At 42.0% G+C, this 23,008-nt stretch overlaps 1 protein-coding gene and 1 long non-coding RNA gene across 6 annotated transcripts in view; one reads left to right on the forward strand and one right to left on the reverse strand.

Moving 5' to 3' along the window:
- Nucleotides 1-6,685, reverse strand: part of LOC125401022 (uncharacterized) — a 30,589-nt gene extending 23,904 nt beyond the window's left edge. The window contains exons 1-3 of one of the 3 annotated variants that reach the window (XR_015736298.1): nucleotides 6,489-6,685; nucleotides 3,795-3,868; nucleotides 2,598-2,762 (exon numbers count right to left, since the gene is read on the reverse strand). This is a non-coding gene — a long non-coding RNA (uncharacterized LOC125401022). Of the gene's footprint in view, nucleotides 1-2,597; nucleotides 2,763-3,794; nucleotides 3,869-6,459 lie in introns of all 3 variants that reach the window. The other 2 variants (XR_015736297.1, XR_015736299.1) reach the window with 2 other exon arrangements.
- Nucleotides 6,686-6,909: 224 nt separating this feature from the next.
- Nucleotides 6,910-23,008, forward strand: part of Zfand6 (zinc finger AN1-type containing 6) — a 59,445-nt gene continuing 43,346 nt past the window's right edge. For 2 of the 3 annotated variants that reach the window (XM_087901585.1, XM_087901586.1), the window contains exon 1: nucleotides 6,910-7,064. The gene's annotated coding sequence lies outside the window, so the exon portion shown is untranslated. Of the gene's footprint in view, nucleotides 7,065-17,963; nucleotides 18,061-23,008 lie in introns of those variants that run through there. The other variant, XM_048435246.3, reaches the window with a different exon arrangement.

The following is a 23,008-nucleotide window of genomic DNA, read 5'->3' on the forward strand; positions in this document are numbered from 1 at the left end:
GATCCTCCTGCCTCTGTCTCCAGAGTGCTGGGATTAAAGGCGTACACGATCACCATCTGGCTAACCCTTCCCCTCGCCAAAAACAAAAAACAAAAACAAAAACAAACAAAAAAACAAGACATTAAGATTACATTCCTAAAACTAGCTACAAAGGTCTGTTCCCTTATTTGGTCATTTCCTCTTCCTGAGGTTGACCACCAAGGGCTAGCTATCCAAGTACTGAAATCAAGCAATCAAAAGCCCTCTTTTGACTAACAAAATTAACATACCCAATCAAAACAAACGAACTCATCCTAAGGCGGGGTTTCTTTTTTTCCTTTATAAACAGTTATTTACCTACGGGTCACATCTATGTGCTCCTGGGGCAAATATTCCTTCCTCCTCCCCTTGCCCCTTTTCTCTTCTTTCTTGTCCTCTGTACCCTGTCTCTGTCTCTGTTCCCTGCCCTTTCTCCCTCCTGATTAAATGAATATCCTTGGTTTGGTGTGTGCTTGTGTCAATTCAGTCCTTTTGGGAGCAGCATACAAAATCATATCACAAAAATCAGAAGCCCTCCTATACACAAACGACAAACAGACTAAGAGCAACATCAGAGAAATAACACCTTTCATGGTAGCTGCGAATAACACAAAGTATCTTGGGGTAACTCTTACCAGGCAAGTGAAAGACCTACATGATAAGAGACTTTAAGACACTAGAGAAAGAAATTGAGAAGAATATCAGAAGATGGAAAGATCTCTCATGTTTATGAATCACTAGGATTAATATAGTGAAAATGACCATTCTACCAAAAGCTATCCACAGATTCAATGCAATCCTGATGAAAATTTCAACACAATTCTTCACAGGTCTTGAAAGCACCATTTTCAGCTTCATAAGCAAACACAAAAGCCTCGGATGGCTAAAACAATCCTGAACAATGATTAAAAGAAGAAATAAACAAAACTTCAGGATGTAGCACTATCTCTGATTTCAATTTGTACTACAGAGGTATAGCAATAAAAACAGCATTGTATCGGCACAGAAATAGACACATTGATCAACAGAATCAAATGGAAGACCCAGACATAAATCCACACTCCTATGGCTACCTGATTTTTGACAAAGAAGCCAAAACTATACAACAGGAAAAAAGAAAACTTCTTCAATAAACGGTGCTGGCATACCTGGATGTCAGCATGTAGAGGAATCCAAATAGACCCATACTTATTACCCTGCACAAAACTCAACTTCAAATGGATCCAAGACCTAAACATAAAATCAGACACACTAAGCCTGCTAAAAGAGAATGTGACAATATACTTGAACTCATTGCCACAGGAAAGGATTGCCATAGAAAACGGGCAGTGCACGCCTTTAATCCCAGCACTAGAGAGGATTATAAAACGGGAGGAGATGGCACTCAGTCTCATTCTGAGATTCTTGGAGGCAGGATCACCACTTCGGACTGAGGTAGAAGTGAGAGCCAATGGATGACTTTTGTTTTTCTGACCTTCAGGCTGAACCCCAGTTTCCCTCTCTGAGCTTTTATTAATCATGCTTCAATAGACAGATGGAGGTTGGACTGGGAGGATCAAGAGGGGAGGGGGACAAGAGAGTAAGACAGGGAGAGAGTATGGGGAGCTAAATTATGGGATAGTATGGAAACTAAAACACTAGATTAAGTTTCTAAAATATTTTCACATATGAAGGTTATCTAAACGAAATCACCAAATAAAAACGGAGTCTGAGTCCCAACTGGACAGCTCTTGACAACATGAAGCTTCCAGTATTGGGACTGGGTTACATCTAATTGAGTTGTTAGCCAAAGGGGTTCCATGGAATGAATCCCCAAGAAGTCTAGGGCTATAGGTTGCTCTCTACAAACCGACAGCAAGGCCCCATTGGTGAAGACAACATACACAACTCACTGAATATGGAGACATTGAGCTGGTGCCTACATAGAACCTTCACTACTATGTGCCTAGCATCTTTGGTACAGAAAGATACTCTGAATGCTACCAAAAGAGAAATGTAAACACCAAGTCAACCAAAAGTCCTTTGATCTACAATGCTGTCCTGCCTGCGAGATATGCTAGGGCAATGGGTGGCACAACTGTCTTAGTTAGGGTTTCAATTGCAAGGGTTTTCAATTGCAACTGTCTTAGGGTTTCAATGCAAGATACCGTGACTATGAAGACATCTTTTATAAAGAAAAATATTTAACTGTGGCTGGCTTACTGGTTGAGAGCTTTGGTCCATTATCATTATGGTGGGAAGCATGGTGCTGGAGAAGGAGCCTAGAAGGAGAAGGAGCAGGGAGAAAGGGAGAGGGAGAGGGAGAGGGAGAGGGAGAGGGAGAGAGAGAGACTGGTTTTGGCTTGAACATTTGGAACTACAAAGCCCAACTTCCAGTGACACACTTCCTCCAATAAGGCCCCACCTCCTAACAGTGTCACTCCCTCGTGACCAAGCATTCACATATGAGACAATGGGGGCCATTCTTATTCAAACCAGCAGAATGATCAACCAATATCTGCTTTGACTGAAGGCCCACTTCACAAGACACTCTCTACCCAACACTGTCTGGGTGGCCATGAATCTGAGATTAGACAGACCTGGGATCTGATCTGTGCCTTGCTCAGTCATCAGCGAGAAGCTTCCTTCTGTAACATACGGGAACAAATACAGAGACCCACAGACAGATATTATGCAGGAACTTGGAACACTCAGCCCTGAAAGGATGTCTTCATCAAATCCCTTCCCTCAGAGCTCACGGAACCCTGTGGAGAAAGAAGGGAAAAGAATGTAAGAGCCAGAATGTGTGGAGGACACCAAGAAACCAGAGTCCTCTAAATCAGCATGAACAAAGCTCATATGAACTCACAGAGACGGAAGCAGCTTGTGCAAGGCCTGCACAGGTCTGCACCAAGTCCTCTGTGTATATATTATGATATCCAGTTTAGTGTGTTTATGAGATCCCTGAATGTGCAAATGAAGGGGGCTCTGAGGGCTGTGCCTTTTCTTGCACTCTTTACCTTGTTTGTTTGTTCCAATTATAATGTGCTAGTGTTTTATTTTATTATCCCTTAGAAGACTTTGTTTTCTTTTTTCTTTCTTTTTTCTTTTTTTGTTTTTCGAGACAGCATTTCTCCATGTATCTCTAGCTATCCTAGAACTCACTCTGTAGACCAGGCTGGCCTCGAACTCACAGAGATTTGCCTGTCTTTTGTTTTCTAATGAGAGACAGAAAAGGATAGAGGATGAATCTGGTTGGGAGAAGAGGTAGAGGGTAAGAAAAAGGAGTAGCAGGAAGGAAAACCGTAATCAGGATATATCATGTGAGAAAAAAAAAATCTATTTCCAATAAGAAGATTAAAAAACAATCATATACTCAAGAGAAATGCATACCGGTAGCACACACCTGTAATCCCAACACTCTGAAGGCAGCAGCAGGTGGATCTCTGAGTTCAAGGCCAGGCTGGTCTAAAATATAACTTCCAGGACAGCCAAAGCTTCACAAGAAACCCTATCCCAAATAAATAAATAAATAACCGAAAACAAACAAACAAAAAAAAAACAAAAAAAATGAGAGAGAGAAAGAGAGAGAGAGAGAGAGAGAGAGAGATGGACATATATGTTCTCACTAAAACTTAGAAATAGTCACCATGGCACTATTTGCTCCCAATCAGAAAGAACTCAAAAGTTCATATGCTGACTAATGGATAAATAAAACATGGCACATGTGTATCAAACACGACACATTACTCAGCAGTGAAAAGGACATACAGCACCGACGCAAGACATGAATGGACCTTGTAAATATCATCATGAGTGGAAGCAGCCATGTTCCATTAGTAGTTGCCTAGGGCTGGGGTGTGGGAAAGATCTGGAAGGAAGGAAGATTATATTAGTTACTCCAGTTGCTATGGCCAAATATTTGACAGAAACAGTTTAAGCAAGGATTTAATGTGACTCATGGTTTCAGAAGATTCCGTTCATGATGTCTTGGATCTGCGCACTAGAACCAAATGACACAGAGGTGGGAACATGTGGATGGGGAGCTCCAGCTTGGTGTGGATACAAATCAGAGAAAGATATAAAGGGGCTAGAGGTGGGGTACCCTCAAGGATCTCCTACCTCTTCCAACTGGGTTCTTTCATCTAAAGGTTCCAGAACCTCTGAAACATGTCAGATATCCACCTGCAGATCTTCCCTCTCACGTGGATGGGGGCTGAAATCTTCATTCCTTCTCGCTTTACCTCTCAGTTGAGCGAGCCAAAACTCAATCTCACCTAATTCGTTTCTCTCTCACTCCACATTCTACAGGAGTGAAAATGTATCATCCAATCAGGAAACTCTGTTGGCTCTATTTTAAAAGTATGTCCACAATTTGGTCTCTTCCGGTAGCCTCCCTCGTTGCCATGGTGCCATGCCATCAGCTCTAACACACAGTCAGACAGAATCTTACGTATAGATTCCTGCTGCTAACATACGTGTTCTTGGAACTACCCTTTTGTTTTTGTTTTTTATTTTGTTTTTGTTTTTTGAGACAGGGTTTCTCTGTAACTTTGGAGCCTGTCCTGAAATTAGCTCCTGTAGACCAGGCTGGCCTTGAACTCACAGAGATCCACCTGCCTCTGCTGGGATTGAAACGTGTGCACCACCACTGCTTGGCGGGACTACTCTTAATGGGGAATTATCCCTTAAAGTGTTCCGTGTTACTTTTCTGTTCAAAACCCTGTGCTGGTACATTTTACTTACAGTAAGCCCACAGTATAAACAAAACCTCACAGGTTCACCCGACTGACCCACCACCATTACATTTTTGTCTTTCCTAGTTTGAGAGTGAGGTTTATCAATCCTCACACTCTGGCATCCTCCCTGGGACACTCTCACTGTCTATACTTCGGTTCAAACTTCCTCTTCGCATTGGGCCTATCCTGACTACTGTTCTATAGCCCCCAAGCCTCCATTTGGAGGGCTACCATCTCCATCTACGTCACCTATCGCCTTACAATTCACAACAGATGTTTGCTATTAGGTTGATTTGCATGCCCTCCGTCAGCATTTTCCTCTCTGGAGGTGGGGAATCTTTGCTTCCCTCACTGATGATTTCCCAATGGGTAGAAAACTGAAGACCTCGAAAGATTAGACACGGCTCCATGTACTAAGTCAAAACACGCCTGGGCAGCAATTTAAACCGCAGGCCAAATTCTACGTTTTTCCTCCTTGGGCAAAATTCTCTTGGCAGTTTAACCTGTTAGAGAGACAGAGGGAGAGACAGAGAGAGGGAGGGAGGGAGGAGAGGGAAGGAGGAAAGGAAGGGAGAAGGAGATTTGTTGTTTTTGTTTTTGGCCTAGGTCTCTCTACTAGTCCTGGCTGTCTGGGAACTCACTCTGCAGACCAGATTGGCTTCCAAATTCGAGATCCACCTGCCTCTGCCTCCTTGGTGCTGGGATGAAAGACAAGAGTCACCGCACCTGGCTTTAAAGATTTGTTTTCAAATGTATTAGTGTTTTGACAGTTGTGAGCCACCATGTGGACCATGGGAACCCAATCTAGGTCCTCCACAAGAGCACTAAGTGCTCCTAACTGCTGAGTCATTGTTCCAGCCCTAAACAGAAATTTTGAAAGGGAGTTGAATGCTTCTCAAAAACACTCCTAGGATACTCGCAGGAGCTGAGAAAAGGCCTCAAATTCTGCTGTTTTCATGCAGTAGACTTAGCTTCATTGATATTTATTTGGGGCTGGGTTTCACTAAGTAGCCCTGGCCACGCTAGAAATTGATAGGCATTCCAGGCTGACCTCGAACTCGGAGATACGCCAGTCCCACTGCTGGAATTATAAAGGCATGGGCCACCACGGCTGGCCTAGCTTTAGCAGTTTAATACCCTGTCCCATTAGCTGTCTGTCCCCTCACAAGAGCATTGTGTGTTTCTCTCAAGCCCTGTTCAGGAGTGTGTCCTCTGGCTTTCCAAGAAGTCGTTTTTCAAGGGTTAGTTCTTCCTGGAAGAATTGACTTCCATCACGTCCCCCACTCCAACTATCCTCTCATTCTGCAGGACCACAGAAAGCAGCCCAAACACATGGTCAGCTGTATTCCAATCACGCGCCCGTGAGCCCTGCTACTGTAAAAGAAGGGAAGAAACTTCAGGGACATAGGTATGGGGGCAATGACCAAAAAGAAACACTTTAAAACACCAAAATGAATGCACAACCCCACGACTAACAAATTAACAGAATTTCAAATAAAGACAGGGCTCTTGGCACTCCTGCTTGGGCTGGGGACTCTCAGGGGAGTCGCTCACGACATCACATTTGCTCCCCAAATCCGCGGCCTCTCGCTCCCCCCCCCCCGCTCCGCCGCACGATTTGTGCAGGGGTAGCTGAGACTGGAATCCACGCCTGCAAAAGATAGGGGTCCAGGAGCTAGAGCCCGTGTGTGTGGGTGTGCGTTACACAAGCGAGCACACACACCTCCAGTCCTGAACTTTGCTCGGGCCCACCTGGAGGCCGGGGAAATAGAAGCTCAAGATTTCCTCTCACGCTATGCAGGTGAACACCACACGTGGGCAGCCGCTCCCTGAGGGGCTGCAGAGTCCGGAGCTAAATCATTGGACAACCCCCTGCTCGGGACCCTCCCGCCCACGAAGCAGCAACCGAGAAGGTAAGTCCAACCCCGCCGCCCTCCAGGAGGCAGGGGCGTAGCCGAGAAAGGAGCCGCGCCTCCTGCCACGCCCCTCCAACGCCTTAACCAATAGGTGCACTCTCCGAGCCTCAGCCCCGCCCCCACGCCGCCGCCGGCCCGCAGCCCCGCCCGGCCCGGTCATAATTAGGCAGCGGGCTAGGACCGCCGCGTCAGCGCGCGTCGCGAACCAATCGCGGGCGCTTCCTGGAGGCCGCGTCACAGGCCGAGCAGCCAAACAGAAAAGTTTAATAAACAGCGGACGGAGGGCCGGCGGCGGCGGCGGCGGTGGCGGCGGGCCGGAGCGAGTGGGGGTTTGGCGGCCTCACCTGTCCTCAGTCGGTGGCGGCGAGAGGCGGCGGCGGCAGCGCGTCCGGTGGTGAGGGCCGCCCGCCAGGTGAGGAGCGCGGGCCGCGGCGGGCGCAGCCTCCGGGCGGCCTGGGAGCCGGAAGCGGCGGGCGGCGCAGCAGGTGGCCCCGCGGCGGCGAGCGGAGGGCGCGGTCCCGGCGGGGCGCGGTCCCGGGCTCCCCCCCGGGCGCGCGCGGGGGTCGTGGTGGGCGCGCCCGGGGCCGGTTCGGAGCAGCTGAGGCCGGCCGAGCTGTGTACCCCGCCGCGTCCGTTTTGTCGGCTGAGCCTGGGGAAGACTCGGAGGGAGTCTCCTCGCTGCCAGTCTCTGCTCCTCTGAGAGCGTTTTCAAGTTTTTCACCGTTGGATGCGTAGACGAGCTCCGCGGTGTGTGGCGTCTGAAGTCAATTTAACTCTATCAAAGCTCTGTGATTTGCCGTCAGCCGCCAGAGTTGTCACCCGTGTGCGGAGCTGGGGCCTCGGGGTCACCTCCAAGCCTTGCATACTCGGTCGTCAGCACCTGGTGGCTCCGGAAAAAAAAGCGAAATTAAACGCCACTTTGAAACCAGATTCGAAATTTACCTTTTTTCCTAACGTAAAATGCCACGTAGGCTTTTGAGATTACTTATGTAGTATTTTATGGCTGTTGCTGTTTCACGTATTGTCTCCAGGCCTACCAGGACACTATTTTTGTAAGCCATGAACATTTAAATGTGCGAAACGATTTTTAAAAGAAAAAGAAAATTAGGGTAACCTGTTTTGTAAGTGGGGTAAGGCGCACAGGTAGGAAAAGTTCGAGTTTATTTGGTGCTTTATTTTGACTGCAGGCATACTTTCCTGTGTTAATTAACGTCCAAACTCATTAGATTTTAAGTCTGTGCAGTTTATTATATGTGAATTACATCGCAGTTTTAAAAGTAATGGTTAATAGCCAGGGGGATACATAACACGACGAACTATAAAAGGGAAACCGTGAAAAATTCCAGACCAAAGCAAGAACCTAGAACATTACCCAAACTTCTTATCTGTCCAACCCCAGTTTACTGTTTCTGTCTGAGGTAAACATTCTAGACTTGTGGATTTTGTTTATCATTCTCTGGGCTTTTTTTTAAAAAAAAATTAAGTTTTGTCACATGCTCCTCTCTTCCAGCCATGTCATTTTAGTGCCCTTTTCCCTTTGAACTTTGGGCAGATAGTATATGGTTGTGGCTCATGTTTCATTGCTTTTTAATAATGTGTTCATCTTTAACCCCGGTGTTGCGATTGTGTTTCTTGTTTTGCTTCTAACAAATGGACTCGGCGAACTTTCCTTCTTGCAGCTGTCATTGCACAAGCTGTCTCCTCTAAAGTAAATACTGTCGCTCATAGGGACAAATTTTAGGCAATCAGGAGTAAAATAGAAGTCAAGTGAATGAAAATGTTGAGGTTCTGCTTCCTTTAATTAGAAAGACTCCTTGCCATTGTGATTGGTTCCTGGTTATATTTGCACGGGGAGCTAAGATTCCTGCTAATCTCTTGACCCTGAAGCCCTTCAAACCAATTGTGGAAAGTCTGGCACTGTTTGTCCCCTTTCAGTGCAAAAAGTTGGAGAAAACCCTTGTTGTTTTGTAAATCCACCCTTTTTGTTCTCCACCGCTCCTCCCCTCCGCACAGCCCTTGGCAGATTACTGAGGAATCTTCGTGGCCTTAAAACACTCTTGCAATAGAAACGTACTAAGCTTTCTCTATCTAGTTGGCACAGGCTTTGGCGGAAGGGAGCATCTGTCAGAGGGCAGAGCCTGTAAGGGAAACATTAGGACCCCCCGTGTCACTCTGCAGCTTTTGAGAAGGATGTGTGCCTGTGCGGTAGATATTTCAAGACTTGTCAACCGCACACTGAAGTATTTTTTAGGTATTTTTAAAAAATGTCACATTCGTCATACTGCAGACAAATTATGGTGCAGTATTTTCTTATGGTGTGTGTGTAAAATGACTGTAGCTTTAAAGGATTTGTTAAAGGCATGACAGAACAGCTTTTTTATTTATTTTTTTGTTTTTTTAGACAGGGTCTCACTGTGTAGCCTAGACCTCTTTATGTAGACCAGGCTGGCCTGGAATTCAGATTCCCGCACTCACTACCTCCAGTGCTAGGATTAAAGGCACATGCCACCACATCTGACTGAAAGGAGCATTTTTAATATTTGTTGCTTGCAAACGTTTTGTTTTTATAGGCTATAGACTCTGCTTTTAAAAAATAGCTTTGTATTTCATTATAATGGCAGTGGTGGAGAGTTTGGGGATTTCCCCCACAGTTTGAAAATGAATAGGAAGGGCAGAAAAACCACTCACAGTACTGTCTCAGATAAGCATTGTTAATTAACATTTTGTCAAGCATACCTTTGGCCTTTGTGTGTATTTTGTATCTCCTAAGTTATTACATGTTTCTTTAGAGTTCATTCAAGGTACAGACGCTGAGTCAGAGCATGTGAACATTTTAAAGTCTTGATAACTGTTGCCAAATCTTTCTTAAAACTTTTACCAAAGCGTGTGTGCGTTAATATGCCACTGAAGTCCCAGCCATTCTGGAGAATGGGGCAGGACTGTGTGAGCGTTTCAGAGTTCTAAATGTAGATAGGCTGGCCCCACTTTCAAAACTTACTCCAAATATGATGTCTCAACTCCTTTGTTTTATAGAAGATGAAAACAGTAGTCATCTAATTATTACCCTTCCTTCAGGTTTTGATCCCTATAGTCTGTCTTCTCTGGCTGCTCCAGTGGCAAGATTATATGGTCATTTAAATATGTTTATTTAAAAAAACAAAACAAAACTGTGTGAGTGGGGCCATGTGTGTGTGGAGGTCAGAGGACAGATTGGAGAGTCAGTTCTCCCCTTTCATGTTTACATGGGTTCTTGGAATCAGCCTCAGGTCATCAGGCTTGTACAGCAAGAACTTTTACCCACTTGAGCCATCATGCCAGCCCTGAACGCGTTTACAGATTAGAGTACTCCCAGACTCAAAGTCCTTAAGTGACTTTTTAATCCTTGAGATAAAATTCAGACACAATTTTACTGTGTTTTATATACACTGGTTGTGCCAGTGCAGATTTCAAATCAGAGCCATGTTAAGTAATTTGAAATTTTCTCATATGACAGGAGACTTAAGTTAAATAAAAGGGAGGCAGAGGAAGGTGGATCTTTGTGAGTTCAAGGCCAGCCTGGTCAACAGAGTGAGTGCCAGGACAGCTAAGTCTGATCCACAGAAAACCCCTGTCTCAAAAAGCCAGTATATATAATGCTTTCAGTGGTGACTGTGAGAGATTATTTGTAGGATATTTTGTGCTTTTGGAGGTTATGTGCATCATTCACTTGTAGTGTGTTCTATTCTGGTTGGCCATGATTCAGGGTTTATACTTGTAGGATCTTTCCTATTGAGCCTTTTATCTATGTAGGATAGCAGCCTTTTGCTCTGTGTTGCAAATATTTTTCCTGGCTCTTCATTTGCCTTATATTTGCTTACAGGCCATCCTCCTGTCTCTTCTTTCCTAACCTGTTTCCCTCCTTGAATTTTTAAAGTATCTTGGTTAATATCTTTGAAAGATTTGTTTAAAAATTGTGTGTGTGTGTGGTGTGTGTATGTGTGTGTGTGTGTGTGTGTGTGTGTGTATGCCCACACACATACGTGGAGCACTAGTCCCTTGGGAGTCCAGGAATGGGTGTTGGAGCCCCTGGCATCGGAGTTATAGTTGTTTGTAAGCTTTCTCGTGTGGGTGTTGGGATCTCAGTTATTCTGTGCATATGATGTAGGTGGTAGGTGAATGCTTGCATGCTTGGAACAAAACATGGAAGTCAGACTATGACTTTGGATTCAGGCTGTCAGGCTTATATAGCAAGCCATCTTGCCAGCACATCAGTTATATTTTATAACTTTACACCGCTTTTGTATTTAAAGTAGTCTCCTACCAAGATAACTTTTAATTCTTTTCCAATATTTAGTTTTATTGTTGTTTTTTTAATTGCGGGGGGGGCAGTGTGTACATGAGTGCAGGTGTCACTAGAAGTCAGAGGCATTGCCTTTCCCAGGAGCGGGAGTTAAGGTGGTTGTGAGCTGCTTGGTCTGGGTGTGGATGCTGGACGTTTATCTATAAGTTCAGCACTGACTCTCAATTTCTCAGTCATCTCTCCAGCATCTCTCTTAGTTCTTTAAAGTTTCATTTTTTTCATATCCATATTTCTACGTTCCTCTGAGATGTGTTTTAACATAAATGTAAATTGAAATAACTGGATGATCGAGCGGTTATTAGAATTCTGTCAAAAATATTACTGGGGTCAGGCCATTGGAAGTCATAGATGAGTTCATCATCAGGTAGAAGGAAAGAACTAATGTCAGAAGTGTCCTCTGGCCTCCAGACATAGCTGTGGCACATGCACCCTCCATCCTTACAGCATCATGTATACTTTTGAACACAAAACACTAAATAAATTTAAATTTACCTACAACCCCCTTTTTTCTCTATGATAAAAACAATCAGGAGGTGGTGGCTCATGCCTTTAATGCCAGCACGTGGGAGGCAGAGGCAGGTGGGTCTCAGCCTGGTCTACAGACCGTTAACAGAAAAACCCTGTCTCAAAAAACCAGCAAAACAAAACCCACCACCTTTATTTACATACTGAAATGAATAAATACTTGATTCTGTTTAATTTATTAATTTAATTATTTCTGATTAATACCAACGGTTTGGTATTAATACTCCCCTTCACTTCCAAAACTTGGTTGCTGGGTCTCTGACCATGGGCAAGTACTTTTCTCCAGGCCTGCCTTGAGCCCTGCTATGTAATGAGTTTGGCCAGTTCCCTCAGCTGCATTTTTCTCCTTTCCCTGCTCTGAGCACCTGATTCACACCAGCCTTTGTAAGTGTTGAGGATACAGCAGTGACCAAGCTGTGGTTGTTTGTTTGTTTATTTGTTTTTGTGGAGTTTGTAAGTGTAAGAAAGGGAGGCAACTGAAGCCACAGACATCTTTTCAGATTTTAAAGTGTTTGGAAATAAACAATAAGTGCTAACTGGGTGCTTTTAGCATGTGTCTATCTCTAAGGATGGACAGTTGACCCTGGGTAGTTTGTTGTTTCTTAGTTTCTCCAACCTGGGGGAACTTTTTTCACTCTCATTTTTGAGAATTGCTTCCCACTGTGGACCCCTGGCTGCTCTCCAGCTTCCAATCCCCCTGCCTCAGCCTCTTGAGCACTGAGTGTGTGCTATTGTACCTGGCAAAACCTTTAAAATTAATGTCAAGCGTACTTTTTGAATCCACTGTCATCGCCGCACCCTCCCTAAAGCTTGTCCGGTGGTTGTGGTTTGAGATAGAGGAGGAGTTACGGGAACCCACCCCCCACCCCGGGGAGAAATGGCTAGTGCTAGGGAAACACAGTCTCTGACTACCTGGTGTCTGCTGAGTTAGGGGAGAGTGGGATAGGCTCAACTCTGACTTTGGAGACGTTTGTTTTTTGTGTTCTTTGGCCCTGAGTGCTTTTCTTCACCATTCCTAATGCATTGTCTGTTTGGATGATTTTTAACTTTTGTTCTCCCTCAGCCTTCCCTCCGTGTCTCACCCCCCCCCCCCCACGTACCCCCTGTCCACCTCAACCCATAATATTTTTGCATCCTTGTGATTTCCTGGAAAACTCTCTACTGTTACTACAAAATAGGCCTTATCTTTCTGTTGGTTGTATGCAGTTCTTTTGTAATCAGTTAGCAATGGGAATCCATTAATCAAGCATGGTTCTAATGTCTGTTTCTTCCACCAGTGACAAGTTTGATGGTTTGGTAACTACCAGCCTTTTCTTTCTGTTTAAGTAGTTAAAATGGCATGATATTAAACAACAGTTCTTCATTTATGTTAGTCACATTTTAGGTACTCAGAATCCATGTGTAGTTATTGACTTGTATTGGATAGGTCAGATAGAAGTCTTTTGCAGTAATAATTAATCTTGATTTAGAATCATGTGACTAATGGCTACATTATTGTAACTAAAATAGCCATGCCTAATAAGTGAGAATTGAAATACAAACTTGACATTTGTTTTAAAACAAGAATGAAAGTTTAAAAATACGTAGTCAGGTGTGATGGCACAGGACTTTAATCCCTGCACTCAAGGCCCAGGCAGGCAAGGGGAGCCTCATCTTCATAGCAAGTTCCAAAATAGCCAGGCCTACATAAAAAGGCTTTCCAAAAAAAAAGAAAGGTATATATTGAATAATGATATTTGGTGTATATTATATAGTTAGGATTTTAATGTTTTACTCTGACTCAGAATTGGACGTGCATACTTTAGTTACTTTTATCTGGACATGGTCTATCTCCTAACACAGTTGCTATAGAGGAAGAGAACATGTCCAGAGACCCAAGCAGTGTTCAGAAGGTGTGATGAGGTGGTTAACTTAAATACAAGATTCTTTGTGTGAGTGCAGGTGCTTTTGGAATTCTGAAGCGGGGATATCAGATACCCTGGAGCTGGAGTTATAGGAAGTTGTGAGTACAATTGTGGGTACTGAGAACTGGAACTGGATGTGGGGTCCTCTCCAGGAGCAGGACCCGTGACAGGAGACTTATCTGCTCAATTTCCACTTTGAAAAGTTGTAAGATTGCTTTGTTTGCTTTGGTAATTAAAAAACAAAACAAAGCCGGGTGTGGTGGCACACGCCTTTCAGCCCAGCACTCCCTACAGAGACTGGCCCCTCTTTGAATTCAAGGCCTGCCTGCTCCACAAAGCTCCTCCTGGGAGAGCCAGGGCTGTTACACTGAGAAACCCTGTCTGAAAAAAATCAAAGCAAAGCAAAAAAAAAAAAAAAAAAAAAAAAAAACCAAAAAAACCAAGATAGTCTTTTCATAGCTATCTAATAACTAGTCTTTGTCTTTTATCATAACACCGAAAATGATATTTTATTAATCATCTTTTTTTAGATGATAGAAAATAAATCATCGTTGAAAAAATATTTTTTTTCCTGGTTTAGGCAATGAAGTAGGGAGGAAAAAACCTTACAAATCTGTAGTATGTTTTTCTCCATCTAGCAGTTTGATCGAGACCCATGGAATATTTGTTTTTTCATACTTCGGTTATTAAGCAACATTGTTTGCCTGCAGCCCAGAACAATACATGAGAATTATGAATGCTTTTCTTTTCCTTACATTTTGTCTTGATTTCCATTTAATTTGTGCTTATTGGTGACTTTGTTTAATCTATTTGCATACCTTAAACAGAGCAGCTTACTGACTCTTGTATAAAGAGTTTATTCCTATATTCCTATCAGCTTGGTTTATTCTCTCCTATCTGTAGTTTGTCTTAATTTTCTTTCTTTCTTTCTTTCTTTCTTTCTTTCTTTCTTTCTTTCTTTCTTTCTTTCTTTCTTTCTTTTTTTGGTTTTTCAAGACAGGGTTTCTTTGTGGCTTTGGAGCCTGTCCTGGAACTGGCTCTTGTAGACCAGGCTGGCCTCAAACTCACAGAGATCCGCCTGCCTCTGCCTCCCGAGTGCTGGGATTAAAGGCATGTGCCACCACTGCCCGGCCTGTCTTAATTTTCTTAATGTTTCGTTTGTGTGCAGTGTGTGGTTGAATGGGCATAGGCTTTGTGCTCTCCTCCACCCCCAGTAAGAAGATAAGCCACTCCAGGGCTGGTAAACTAAAGCGCATCCCTCGCTGCTGGAGGTAATGCCTGTCTGCCAGGGAAAAATGTTTTGAAAATTGTTTCCTTTACCCCGTAGATAGTTGATTTCAGACCCTATTCTCGCTGATCCCAGCGTGTTATGCTGAAGTCAGGGTGGTCTTTTCATTGGTGACTTTGCACATTGCCTGTTCTTTCCAGGGAAAGTGCCAGAATGAATTGCTTTTGTAAAAACAACAATGGATGCTATCTTTTTAGATTTTTTAGTTTTGTTTTGTGACAGTGTCTCCTGTGGGGTGGGCAGGCCTAGAATTACATTAATAACCAAGGATGACCTTGAGCTTCTGATCTTCCTGCTTCCGCTTGCTAGATTGCTAGGATTTTTGGCTCGCCTTGTGTAGAGTGCTGGAGGTCATACCCACATGGTTCTGGGGATCAATCCCAGGGCTTTGTGCACAGTAGACAAGCATTCTCCAACTGCATGACCGCCCCCAGCCCTATGCGGGGAATTTTTTTTTTTTTTTTAAATCAAACCTGGTCTGACCAAGTTGTTGAGTGGCCACTTACTGTTTTATGAATTGTTTTTGAGCTGGTCAGGTTTGGGGAAACCTAGGTTCCCATAAAGAATATGCAGTCTGTCCTTGACAGTTTCACACAGAGCTTCACAGCGTCATGCAGGCTCCTTGTTCTTACCACACAGTATGTTGTCATGGAATTTAGGTACGTACGTCCTGGGTTTGATACTGCTTCTGGGCACTTGATTTTGATGCTCTCTTCTGCCGTGAGAAATAGAGTAAAATACCTTAATTTTAATGTGTGCCACCTAAAATCATGATTATCTCCTGGAAGTTCTTTCACTTCTTGGTCTCTAAGTCCACAACTGCCCTTTTTGTTTTTCTCTTTTTGAGAGAATCTCGAAAAATGTAGTCAAAGCTGGCCTCTTGATCTGTACTCCAGACTGACCTTAAACTTGTGGTCACCCTCTTGCCTCAGCCTCCCTGGTGTTGGGATTAGAGGTGTGTACCAACACAGTTGGCTCACATCTCTCCATTCGCCCTGGTAGTAGACTGGTGTTAGTGTTAGTGCTATGTTAGCACGATTAGTATCTATTTCTTACAGATAATTCACTTGGAAGGAAAAATTGCACCCGGAGCAGCAGTTTCTTCGGTGCTCTGTCAACCAGTATGTTATTGCCTTTTTTATTAAGCTAATTTTTTATTTTTTTGTGTGTTCTTTTGAGTTCATGCTTTGAGCACTTCTGGAGGCAGAGGACAACTTGGCAGGAGTCAGTCTAGGGATCGTGTGGGTTTGAACTCTGGTGGGCACATTTAGACGCAGGGGCCTTTACCTACTGAACCATCTTACCAATCTGATCCTACTTGCCAGTTTTCCTACTTGCCAGTTTTTAACTTTCTTTTTCTCTAATTTGTAAACATTTTGGTCATCTACACTCTGTCTTCCTCAAGTCTGCACTTTAAATTAGATGTGTTCTTTTTGGTAATTGCTCCTGTACTTCTCTTCCAATGTTTTGCACAAGTATCACACACTAGCAAGAAAACCTGAACTTGACTCAAGAAGTGCTGGGCATTCAAAGCAATGAGTTGTTGCAAAGGATCTTGGGATGAGGCCTCTGTGAATTGGCTCTTTCAGTTTGTCCACTTAAAGGGCATAATAGAATATGCAGCTGTTTGGGCTTCAACAGGGTATTGCTCCATATTCATGTCTAGTTGCAATTATGTGACTTTTCAGTTTGTTAAAAGAATTCTCTGTGTTCAACACAATTTTGTTGGCTTTCTGTTCTAACATACAATTTTTCTCTGAGAAAGATTGTTACAAGGTTTTGAACTTTGAAAACTTTAAATCTAAAATTCTGTAATCCATAAGGGAATTGAAAACATTTTAAGAACTGTAAATAGCAGGCATGGTGCCACTTACTTGTAGTCCTGGAACTCAGGAGGTAGAGGTATGAGGAGTTCAAGGCCAGCTTCACTTTGTCTCATAAAACAGACAAACAAAATAATCAGAAGATCCTAATTTGACTTAATTTTATATAGTAAAGTGTATTTTACTAAACATCTTAAATGCTAGTCAATCAGGTAATGCAAAAATGTCAAAGTTTGGGGTAAGTTACTAAAATGTAAGTAGTTTTGATTAAAGCATAAAATCCAGTGAATGTGGCTGTGTATAAGTGACAGCAGGTCCTTTCTCTTAAAGTCAGGGTCCTCTGAGTGTCTCCTCAGAGTCCAGTAAAAAATACCATCCTGCACAGTTTCTTGGATTGTTTAAAGGAATACACTTTCCATCTACATTTGGTAATAATGATTTCCTTCCTTCTCAGCACTTAGGAGTCTAAGGCAGCCTCTTGCGTAGAAGACAGCATAGTGTGTTGTGGGCCAGTCTCAGCTATATAGAGTACGGACTCTGTTTCAAACAAACAAAAAACAACCTGAGGGAAAAATGACACAATCCTCCCTGAACTTTCTGCCTGGAACTCATGGCAGGATGCTGTCTAGTAGGGTTGAGGTTCTGGGTTAGATCCCTTTGCACTGTGAAATAACCAAATTAACTTTGTTCTGAATGTGCCATTAGACAAATTGCCTTGTGTCTTTAGATCTCCTTTTGCGGTGAATAAGCAGTTTTAACTGGAAATAGCAATTCATTAAGTATTTTAGTATGTTGTGATACCAAGACTGTGTCAGTGAACTTGATTGATAGCTTGGAAGCCACTGTTTAGCATTTAGGGTTTAGCTTAGAAATGAATCTCTAGCATTGAGGGTTTGTTTTTTTAAATGTTGGTTTTTGGTTGTTTTTTTTTTTTTCTTAAGTTAATGGTCCTCTCACTAAATCTTAGTGAACACACTGCTTTGTTCTTAGCGAGATTTTACTATGGATTTTGTGTAGATGTTTAAAATATTTTAGATAAAATGTGAACTCTGAAAAAAAAACCGTGAACTCTGTTAAAAGAGAATCTGTTAAGAGAATAACTACAGTCGTGGCTTTGTAAAAATGCCACGTTATTTATGTTAAAAAGCATGTATCTCCATAGCTTATCACCGAGTAAATGAAAGTTGCTTCTGTGAATTTTCATTGTACTTTAGCCCAGACAAAAGAAAGCAAATCGCTTATGATGGGAAAACTGAAACATTACAGCCTGTTTCTTTAAGAAACCAGCTTATCCAGGGGTTTAGTGTGTTTAACCTAACCTGCTAGCGAGGAAAAGTTCTTTAAAATAATGGATATTAGTCACATCCAATCACAGCTGTCAGCCTCACTAACAGGGAGGAGGTTGGACTCTTCAGCCACTAGCATTGCGGGAGGTGGAGCTTGGTATTCAGGTTTGGTTGCTTTGGAGTACAGCTCCAAGTGAAGTTAATCTGAGGTGAAGCAAACAGAAAATTGTGGAGGTTTTGTTGGTAGGATTTTTGTTCTAATCTTTTATGGTCTTATATTTTATACTTTTGCTTCTTTATGCTTTTCTGTATACTAGGCTTTGTCATTGTTTGTATTTTCTGATGCAAACTGAACATTAAAATTAAGCAGGGAAGCAGAACAAAAGGGCTGTTTGAACAGGAAATAGGTGCTCAAAGAATCAAGCCTGACTTTATTATTATTTTTATTTTAGAAGGCAACTGCCATTAAAAACCTTTCAGTCAAAATCATCCTTACTAGCAGGCTTTTCTCTTGAATCGGATATTGAAGCAGCCATTTGTCAGTTTATATATGACATCTTGAGGAGGTCTGTTTGATATCATTTTCCTTAAATCTAAACTGTTAACTTGCTAAAAGAATGAGAAATTTGTTCTTTTTAAAAAATAGAAATGTCACTGTTTGATTTTTTTTCTCTTAGTATACCACTCCCCCTTTAACTCCAGTGTATTTTAAATTTAGGAATATGTTTACATTTTTAGTATCTCAGTAGAAACGTTATTGATAGATAGTACATATAACAAAATAAAACTGCTTTCTTCAGAATTCATTTTTTTTGAAAGGCAAAGATAGTGGTTTTCTCTTTAAAACGGGAAAAAGTGGGTTTATATTTTTAATAGCTATATGTGGGCTACCAAAACTTGGAAAAAGTATGGATCTTTTAACGTAATTACAAGTATGCGTCAGTATTTTTTTTTCTCTTGTGCCCTTTGCTCTCAGGAATCGAGGTATAAAAAGTTCCTTTTCATATCAACACAGTTGCCAGCCCAGCCCTCCCAGCCAGTGTGTGTGTGTGTGTGTGTGTGTGTGTGTGTGTGTGTGTGTGTTTGCTGTCTGCTTGTTCCAGAGCACGCGAAGCATTTAAAATGAATTCTTTTCTCCTGTGGCTATTGCTTAAACAGTATTGTAGTACAATCAGTAAGTCACACGTGTGCTCACAGTACAATTGCATGGCCTCGTTTTCCCTCTACTTTCTGCATTTTACAATAGTTGTAATTGTGTACTGGACGTTCGTGTTAAAATGGTCTTAGTTCTGGTAGTTGTTTAGTCCTCTCAACTGATCTAGTTCTAGTTTTTCATCTTTAGGTGGTTCTTCATTTTTCATTATTTTAAATGGTATTGCAGTGACTGTGTATACTACAGTACTTTTTGCAAAATACTAATTTATTCAGGAAGGAAGTCGCCTGTGGAATAGGCTTACCTAGATTAAAGAATGTCAACCCTCACTGGCCAGGTTGCTTTCCAGGAAGATTTTGCCCTTTTCTGTCGCTGTCCACAGGGCAGCTTCAGAGTTCCTTGAGAATAACCCCTTAATTTTCTGTTAATTTTGTGCCTTTTGAGCTCCGCATTGTTGGTTAGTTTTTGTCTAAACAAATAATCTATTTTAAGCTTTATTTTCCAAGATACAGATGGATCTAAATCTATTTTCTGGATATTAAAATTAGCTTACCCACTTTAGTAAGCAATTGTGTATCTGTTGGCTGTTTTGTTGATTTATTATGCATATTGCTCTCAGCATGTTCAAGGCTTAACACTTTACACTGGCTTTGTTGATGCCAGCTCTCCTGAGTATGTGCTGCTTCTGTAGGCTTATACCATAACAAACATTTTTTTTCCAAAGAAAATATATCAGGAACTTTTTTTTAGAGAGTCCCAATGAGAGCACTCGTTACCTTTTCTGAACATGTAATAATTAAATAGCCATTGTTAATTGTGTTTCTGTACATAAAAGGCAAAACTTATATAGTTCTATGTTTTAAAATATCAATACTTTTCCAGTATTTGCAGGTTTTAGTTAAAGGTAAAAGATAACTTTATACACAGTGTTTACAGCCATGTCTGTGCTTACGGGCAGGCTTTGTTTTCCAAGAGTGCTGATCCACGCTGTCAGGAACTGGTCTCTAGGTGTGATAGGCTGTAACTGAGTTAGAGCTGGTGGACTGATGTTGCAGAATAAATTTGACAGTTGTTTTAAGGCAGAATTGGAAATTACTAACTTTTAATAGGGATAATGATAAGCATGGACTGTTCCTCTTAGTGAGCACATGTAATCTTGACTTAGGCGATCTCATTCTGCGTTGCAAATAAGTTTGTTTCCTGTAAATTTTTCATATAATTTACTGATGACTTAGTATCATTATTTTCCAAGCTGCTAGTGCTGTGCTTGTCTTGATTGTTTGTTTCTAGGGCAGTAGAGGTTTGGGGGCAGGGGGCTGTCTAATGCCAATTTTTTTGTTATGGTTAATGAATGATTTTCTTTCCCAGACATGTTTATTTCTTCATGTTTGGAAAAGAAGAAAACACTTTAAATTATTTGTATTTTCTTCATAAATATGTCCCTTATTCTTCGAAACAATGTTTGATTTCCTACTATTTAACCTTACCACATCAAGTAGAGATGAAAATAATTACATACATAGTAATTTTAGTAGCAGCCACTTAAGTGATGCCTGTTGATTACGTTTTAATAGTTACTAAGGTAAAGATTTACCTGTTTATGTGCTCTGGGGAGCACTAACACTTTGAGAAATGATTGCCCTGATCAGTTTTTCTCCTGCTTCTTTGCTCTATTGGTCTCTGGTTGACAAGTAGGAACTGTCCTCTCAGTTCATTGGCTTAGGGGAAGAGTAAATGTCTGTGAATGAGTATAGGGAGAAGAGAATTTGTAAATTTACCTAGATGTTGGAGAAAGATGTGAGACGTGTTTAAAAATGCAGTCAAAGTCCCTACTGTTAGGCAGTTCAAACGGATGTAATGATATTTTTTACTCTCAGTCATATGAGAAAATTTTTTGGTTTTTTGTTTTGTTTATTTTCAAGACAGGATTTCTCAGTAGCTAAGGAGTCTGTCCTGGAACTAGCTCTGTGGACCAGGCTGGCTTCGAACTCACAAAGATCTGCCTGTCTCTGCCTACTTAGTGCTGCGATTAAAGCCACAAACCATCGTATGGCTCATATGAGGAAAAATTTTAATGGGCAGTAAGTTGATAAAACTTGAGGCAACCTAGAAGCTGTTATTTATGAGGTTTCTTTGTTCTGTATAATAACAGATTTTAGAGTTTTGAAATGTCTGTCCTGTATTGACTTCTAAGTGTTTTATGAGGTGACTTCTGTTGGTAACATAGGAAGTACTTATTTATGAGCTGATATCTGACTCTGTTGGGTGAATTTGGTCTTCTTGGTTTTGATGTGATTAGAGTTCAATTGAAGCAGGTTATGGTTAGTGGTGTTGGGAAGATGAGAGTAGATCCATCTTTGTACATTTCAGTTCTGCCCTGTGCAGGCACCTGAATCTCTTCCCCTCAGTAACATTAGTACTCTTGGCAGCTTTGAAAATCTCATGAGTTCAGTTCACACGATCTGTGCTCCTATTTGTGAACCTCTGTGTCCTTTGTAAATGTGTCTCCCTGTAACCATCCAGTATGTAATAGAACTGTTAGGATTCTTAACCCTTTCCTCATTCCAGCCACGTGTCCTTACTGTTATTGGTTCCAGGACTGGATTCTTTAGCGTGTGTGTGTGTGTGTGTGTGTGTGTGTCTGAGAGGGAGAGGGAGGGAGGAGGGGGACAGGGACATATGCACGTGAGTGCGCCTGTTGTGGAGGGGGGCGGGTATGGTACTTGAGACTGTAGTCATCCTGCTGCTTACCAAGCTGTGGTTGGGGGATGTGGGGAACCGGGGATTCGGACTTGGGTGTCATTCTGATGATTTCTGTTCCCCAGGTAACCACAAAGTTTTAACTGTAAATCGGTAGTTTTATCTAGGATCTGTCCACTTCTTTTCCTCGCCTTCTTAGCATGAGCCACCTGATTTTTGCTTAATAAAATGATTAGAACAGCCACCTCGCTGACCTCTGCACCATTCTTTGCAGATAGAATGTACTGTTGACTGTACAGTCTTGTCTAGCTGGGGACTCCTGCCTTTGGAGCTGTAACTACCTAGGGGTAGTAATAATGCCAGCTAATTCTGGACTAAACGTTCTCTCTGGTAGTCTCTAAATAACCTTAAAAGTCATGGGACATTTAGAAAGTCTAGCTATATTTGTCCAAAATTGCCTTTGTGTGTAGCTAACACAATGAGATTGAAACCAAAATCCTTTCCCACTGTTCTGTTTTGAGATAGGGTCTCATTGTAGCCCTGGTGTCTTTGAACTTGGAGCAGTAGTCACAGATGTGACACCGGGCCTTGCTGAGTCTGCCTTTCTAGACTCGAGTGCAAGAGTCTGCTTTCCCTCACACCACTCTACTTTATTCTTTAACCAGCTATTTACAGTCCTCTTCAGAACAGGCTCAATTTTCTGACATTTTTTGGAGAAAGTTTCCAAAAAAGGCATGACACTTTAGCGTGCATCTTCATGATGTAAGAAGAAAAAAGAATGAGACATAGGAAAAGTGTAAAGGTAGTTTTCCATATGTGACCTGTTTTGAATTTCTAAACTGTTGCATTCCTCACATTTAATAAAAGCTTGAGACCAGGCTGTGTTAGTGGAAGATTAGGCAGAGTGTGAAAGCGCTTTATCTGAGCTGTGGAAATGCTAATGACTGCTTCTGTAGCTGATAGACTGGGCCCTGTGTAAAGGTCTATCCTGCATCCAGGTGTGTGAAGTGTCTGCTTGGGAGCACAGGGCAAACAGGCTTCCTGGGTAAACATATTGCGTGCTAGATGAGGCTGCTTACCAGTTCTTCTGTATCAGATGAGACTTTGCCACAGATGATGTCAATAAAAAGGATGAAGGTGAGCTAAAAAAATCATTGGTTCGGAATAATTTTCATTTCAAATATTTCTTTCCCTTTTACTGTTCTCTGTTATCTACCCTATAATGTATGTGTTTAAAACAAAAGGTCCTTCATTGAAAACCATCTTAGTTTTGAAGAAAGGGGTAATGGGCTAGGACTTAATTTCTTTAAAGAAGTATTAACATACTTAATCACCATT

This window comes from Myodes glareolus, chromosome 24 (assembly GCF_982192425.1).
Source record: "Myodes glareolus chromosome 24, mMyoGla1.1, whole genome shotgun sequence".
Classification (NCBI taxonomy): Eukaryota; Metazoa; Chordata; class Mammalia; order Rodentia; family Cricetidae; genus Myodes; species Myodes glareolus.